The sequence below is a fragment of the Lepidochelys kempii genome, chromosome 25, assembly GCF_965140285.1.
Source record: "Lepidochelys kempii isolate rLepKem1 chromosome 25, rLepKem1.hap1, whole genome shotgun sequence".
NCBI lineage: Eukaryota > Metazoa > Chordata > Testudines > Cheloniidae > Lepidochelys > Lepidochelys kempii.
This window is the reverse complement of record NC_136404.1, coordinates 5043902-5049901: the sequence shown is the minus strand read 5'-3', so window position 1 is coordinate 5049901 and position 6000 is coordinate 5043902. Positions and strand designations below refer to the sequence as shown.

General features: G+C 54.5%; 1 protein-coding gene across 3 annotated transcripts in view; it reads left to right on the top strand.

The window, feature by feature from the left end:
- Nucleotides 1-931: 931 nt before the first annotated feature.
- The window catches only part of KANK3 (KN motif and ankyrin repeat domains 3), a 55356-nt gene continuing 50287 nt past the window's right edge, over nucleotides 932-6000 (top strand). For 2 of the 3 annotated variants that reach the window (XM_073323987.2, XM_073323985.2), the window contains exon 1: nucleotides 943-1001. The gene's annotated coding sequence lies outside the window, so the exon portion shown is untranslated. Of the gene's footprint in view, nucleotides 1002-6000 lie in introns of all 3 variants that reach the window. The other variant, XM_073323986.2, reaches the window with a different exon arrangement.

Sequence of the window (6000 nt, the reverse complement as noted above, 5' to 3'; positions counted from 1 at the left end):
GTGTGTATGGGGGTGGGGGGGATGTGAGAACCTGGATTTATGCAGGAAATAGCCCAGCTTGATTGTCATGCACATTGTGTAAAGAGTTGTCACTTTGGATGGGCTATCACCAGCAGGAGAGTGAATTTGTGTGGGGGGGGTGGAGGGTGAGAAAACCTGGATTTGTGCTGGAAATCACTTTAGATAAGCTATTACCAGCAGGACAGTGGGGTGGGAATAGGTATTGTTTCATATTCTCTGTGTATATATAAAGCCTGCCGCAGTTTCCACGATATGCATCTGAGGAAGTGAGCTGTAGCTCAGGAAAGCTTATGCTCTAATAAATTGGTTAGTCTCTAAGGTGCCACAAGTCCTCCTTTTCTTTTTGCGAATACAGACTAACAGGGCTGTTACTCTGAAACCTGTGGTGTGTCCTGCAGCCTGCTGTGTCCCTGCAGCACCTGGAGCAATGGGGGCCTGATCTCACTTGGGGTCCCCTAGGTGTCACCCTAATGCAAATAACAATGAACAGGCGCTGCAAAGTCCCTGCGCCCAGAGCTGACACTCCAGAGGCCCATCGCTGGCTGTCTGGGCAAGGCCAGCCTGGTTCGTACAGCGCCTAGCACAGGCGGCCCCGGCCCCCCGCCGGGCGCTGCTGTAATGCAAACAAAGACCTAATCCCCCGCTGACAAGCCGGGCGGCGGGGAGGCTGCAGCCAGGCAGCGCCGTGGGCGAGCTCCGCGGTAGCTTGCGCGGCTCCCCAGCTTTGCAGGGGTCGCGGGGGCGGCGGCGCCGGCTGCGGGGCAATGCCCAGCGCCCTCCCCCAGCGCCGCTCGGACCCCGGCTCCGCGCCCGGCCCGGCCCGGCGCATTCCTGGCAGGCGGCGCCCCCGGGCGGTCCCACCCCTGGCGCGCAATTGGCCAGATGTGAGCGGAGGGAGCGGCGGGGCCGGCCGAGCCGCAGCCAGTGTCGCGGGGCGCTGCGCGGGGCGCGCCGGGCCGGACGGGCGGCGGCAGCGGCAGGTCAGGAGGGATTTTCTGGGCGGCGCGGAGAGCCGGGGCTCGGGGCAGCTCGCGGCGCGGGGTTCGCGGGGAGCGGGCAGGCCGGGGCCCCGGGCTGCTGGGCGCGGCGCGGCGCGGCGCGGCGCGGCGAGGCGAGGCGGGCGCGGCTCTGGCAGCCGGCGAGCCCCGCGCCGAGCCCAGCCCCGCTTGCACAGGTGCAGCGGGGGCCGGGGACCCGCCGGTGCCTGACTTCGGGGACCGGTCCTGAGGCTGAGCAGGGCCAGGCGCCCCGAGGCGCTGGCCGCTCTGGAGCCGCTGGGCTCCGCTCCCAGCCGGCCCCTGGCGGAGCCCCACGTGGGTCCGTGTCTGAGGTGTGGACGGGCCCCGGGGGGCTGGGAGCCGGGCCCCGGGGGGCTGGGAGCCGGGCCCCGGGGGGCTGGGAGCCGGGCCCCGGGGGGCTGGGAGCCGGGCCCCGGGGGGCTGGGAGCCGGGCCCCTGGCTCCGCGCTCAGACATCGGGGGCTCCGGGCTGCCCGCTCAATGGCCCCCGCTTGGAGCCTCCCTGACTAGCTTAGAAGCCGCCAAGGGGCTTTCCCGGGGGCTGCTTTGGTGAGCGCTGCGGCGGGGGCGCTGGAGCAGAGCCCTGGCTCCATCCCCAAACCCCAGCTCCTGAGAGGAGCCCAGGGCTGGAGGTTTCTCCTCAGGGGCGCTGGGACAATTTTTATAGCGGGGTGCTGAGAGCCATTGAACCAAACTAAACTCTGTATATAATGGAAATGGCTTCAAGCCAGGGGATGCTGCGGCACCCCCCCACCCCCCTAATTCCAGCGCCTAGTTTCCTCCTTCCTTGCCTTTGCTTTGAATGGCTCGGTAATGCTAGCCACAGACCGGGGGTAGTCCCCAAAGAGCAGTCAGCTCTGCTCATGGGGAGCTCCCATCCCTGGCCATGGCTGTGTGGAGCGGGGCAGAGATGAGATCCTGTCTCACACCCAGTTCATAGGGTAGCTCGTTTATGTCCGTGGGGCCTTCACACCACAGCGGTGGGCACTTTTGAAAGGCAGGGAGGAGGAAAGACAGGCAGATAGGTTCTGTCCAGGTTTCACGTGACTGACGTTCCTACGGTACCTTGTACAGAAGTGCCTCGCTGTGTCCAGATTAGCCACTCCATACATGAAGTACGGATGTCAATGAAATACTATCTTAGGCACCATATTTATCTATGGTTCATATAGAAATGCCCTCCCTGCCCTGGGCCAGTGGCTCTGTTAGATGCCTATTGGAATCTTGCCAGAAGGACCCTGTCAGTTGGAGCTCACTCTGGGGTTTGGCAGCTCTGAGTGGTTTTGCAGAGAAAGGTGGAAAGCAAGTTGAAGCTAGACAAAGTCAAAGTGGAAATAAACTGTACATTTTTAATGGGGAGAGTACTTAACCACTGGAACAATTTACCAGGGGTTGTGGTGGATTCTCCATCAATGACCGTTTTTAGATCAAGACTGGACGTTATTCGAAAAGCTCGGTATTAGGAATTATTTTGGGGAAGTTCTGTGGCCTGCGCTATACACACAGCCAGGCTAGATGATCAGTCATCTCTTCAGGGCTTAGGATCTATGAATCTATAAGTGTGGGAATTTGGCAAGGAGCGACTTGATCCCCAGCTTCCTATAACTGCCTAGGTTCCTGCAGCTACAGTCTGAACCTTCTGCTGCTCTGTCCTTTCTTGTCTGTCTGATGCAAACGATACCAGAAAAATGGATTATTTGCAAAGGCTGATGATTTTGTGTCCACTGTTATTAAGCAGTAATAAAAGGAACAAAGTGGAAAGACGGTGAGGGTAAGAATCTGTTCTTCTCCAGTTTTCTGGAAGACCATTTAAAAAGACTACAATGACACGGCCCTAGTGTAAGGGAATGTCCACTGGAAATACCCACCCCAGGAAGGGGGAGATCTTCCCATACTGAACCCAAATGCAAGGCTTGTTAGGTTAGACTTGTGGGGCCATATCCTCCAATGGTGTAACTCACTGTTGCTCTATTGAAGCTAAAGGAGCAATGCTGATTTACACTGTAAATCTGGCCGCTGTGTTTAAGGAAACATATGTAGATTCCAAGAGGCAGAGGAATGGAACAGGCCAGACCCACTTTAAGAGTGAACCCTTTTAGATCCCACAAGGTATCTGAGTTGCAACCAAATTGCTCTGCTTTTCTGTATTGATTTTATCCTCTACAGAGGAGAGAGTTGTTATGGGCTGAATGGCCTCAGCTGTTATGGCTGAACCTGAATTCTGCAGGGTGGACAGGCCGCCATTTCCCCTGTACTAAAGCTCCAATCCTGTTGATTACCTTGTCCCGCCATGAAGGGCCTCTATGTCCCACTGAACCACCTCAGATTCACTTTCCCAGGATAATTGCTCTCCCTGGAGACACGCCAGCTGCCATAAGTGCATACACCTGCCATCGACGCCGTTATTAGTCAGAACGCACACAGCACTGGAGTTCTCAAGGCATTGTACGGACGGCTGCACGAGAGGTACCTGTGAGGTTCCCTACACGAGGTCTCAGATATTGCAGTGGTGCGGCCCATGTCGGTGGCTGCACAGTTCATTGGGCTAAGCCCTTCGTGCCTAATGAGGATACAGGTGGGGAGGGTGCACATCATAGCAAAGGAGAGATTCTCTCACAAAGGCAGGAGAGGTTAGCTAAGGTCCTCCCAGAGCTTTGGGAATGTGCTCAGTAATAGGAAGAGAGAACAAGGGCTTTTATTGTTGCCTGCAGTAGGTTTATTGCTGAAGCACAAACATGTTGTCTCGGACTGTGAAACAGCAGTTAATTTGCCCCACCCTTTCATAAGAATCCTAGGCCAACCACAGTATCAATTCATAACCACTGGGCCTGATTCTTTACCCCTTGCCCCCATTTGACACAGGTTGGACTCCATTGTTCTCAACGAGGCTGCTCCTGATTCTCCCCAGGGTTAGTGAGTTCTGACTCAAGCCTGGTTGTATGAAGTATAATTTAGCAGCAGGGCCATTCAGGGCTGCTGGCAATGCGTGGCTGTGGGGTTTGCTGGCACACTCTTTCTAGTGTCTGATGAAAACCTGCTTGCTGGAAAGCTGCAGCCTAGGAACCTGTTTGAACTTGTACAGTTGTTCCTGGTGGTAGAGTTAAATTATTGGGTATTAAACACAGTTGTAAAGTCTGATGAACGTTCATCCCCAAGGGAAAGAAAAAGGAAAATGAAAACATGGCTGGCAGTTTAGAGTTTATACTGTGCATACAGGCATACAGACACTCCATGTGCCTGGAGACAGAAACACGCACATGTGTCAACCCAGCTTGGGTATGCAAACGTACCTGCATGCGTTCAAAGGAAGTGTGTGCATGTGCAAACGTATATGTGAACCCACGTAGTGATAACTGCAAGCACACCTTTAGACACGTGCCCCGCTGAACCGAGGCATTCTCAGATGAATACAAATACACATACATGTGCCCAGCCCACACATATACAAACGTGCAGGTTTTCACAGATTGTGTGCGCACATTCTGACTCAGGTAATGTAAATCACCAGTCATCCCGGCTGACAGTGTGCGTTTACTCTTTGTAAAATGTAACCATTTCATCTACAGACACTTTACTCCTGACTCTCCCACTGATCTCACGTAGCCTGGGTCACCTGCTGCAAGCCCGTTCATTTGTCTCCCGTCGGTGGGAGATGCTCACTGTGCTTTTGCTGTTGGATTGATTCAGGTTCAAGCCATTGTCTGTTTCGTTATATGTAGATTCCAGGAATTGACAGGAGCCTGCAGAGAGGGGGATGGATGGATGTCCCGTTTTACTGGACCATGTGCATACATAAAACTAAATAACTAGAAATGTTGGGCCAGATCCAAGCTGGTGTAAATCAGCATGCCACTTACACCAGCTGAAGATCTGGCCCAGGTGACACAAGCTCAGGATGGTCCAACCATCCCTTTGCAGCAGAGCCTTTTTTGCAGCAGTGTAAACAGGCCCACTGTCCTGCAGAAGGAAGAGGGTTAGATTGTGATGATGAGAACTCCATAAATCATTATTTCACCCCTGGAATTAGACGACTGAGGGTATTCAAGCTTGCCTCCTTCCCTCCAGTCCTGACTTCAGTGAGTCAGACCAGCTACACCCCTTCCAATGTGGCTCTGGCTCCTGAATGCACTTTGGAATAGTTGAGAACCTTAACAAACATGCCTGGGATGTATATCCCTGGGTTGTCTTGGAGACGACATGTGGGCCTCTGAGACCACTCTTACCTTCCTGCTGTCAGTCAGACAAAGCAGGGAGCATTCCCCTGCAGACTGGTATGTGGTGTGTCAGGCTCACTGGTGGGTCCTGGAGAAGAGGTGAGAAGTGAGGTGCATGGAGAAGGCCATGTGTGGAACCAGCCTCTAAGATGGAACAAGAAACTACTGACAAATGAGCCTGTAACTTCAGCACCAGGTCCAATGCTACCACAGCTGACAAGGCAATTGCTCAGGGAGGCGTTCGGGTCAGAGGTCTGGGCATGACGGAAGGACCTCTCTGCTGCGCACTCAGCATGGTTACTGCTCTCCAGTGGAGTACAATGAATTCTATGGTGAGGGACACACAGGATGTTTCCAGATTACATCATGGGCCTCCAGGTCTGGGGAGTGCACTTTTAAGCCCCAACTAATTGCTGGTGTAAACGACCTTTACACACTTGGGCCCAGTGTTTCCAAGAGTGGCCACTGCTTTGGGGAGCCTAACCATGGAACTGTGCAGACACGAGTCAGAGAGCTTCTGGAGAGTGGCTTGATTCGCAGAGTGCACTGTAAGAGGTCCAGCGGGATGCATGTTTACAGCCAATGGAAGGGGAAGATGATGGCAGGAGAACACGAGGGAGGAAACAATTGTCTTGTGTGGAGGATGTGGTATCCTGGGAGCATCAAAAGGACCATTCATCTCCAAGATTCACAGAGGATAGTACGGGGCTGGCTCACCTGGCTGGGGCCTGGCACTCCCAGCCTTGA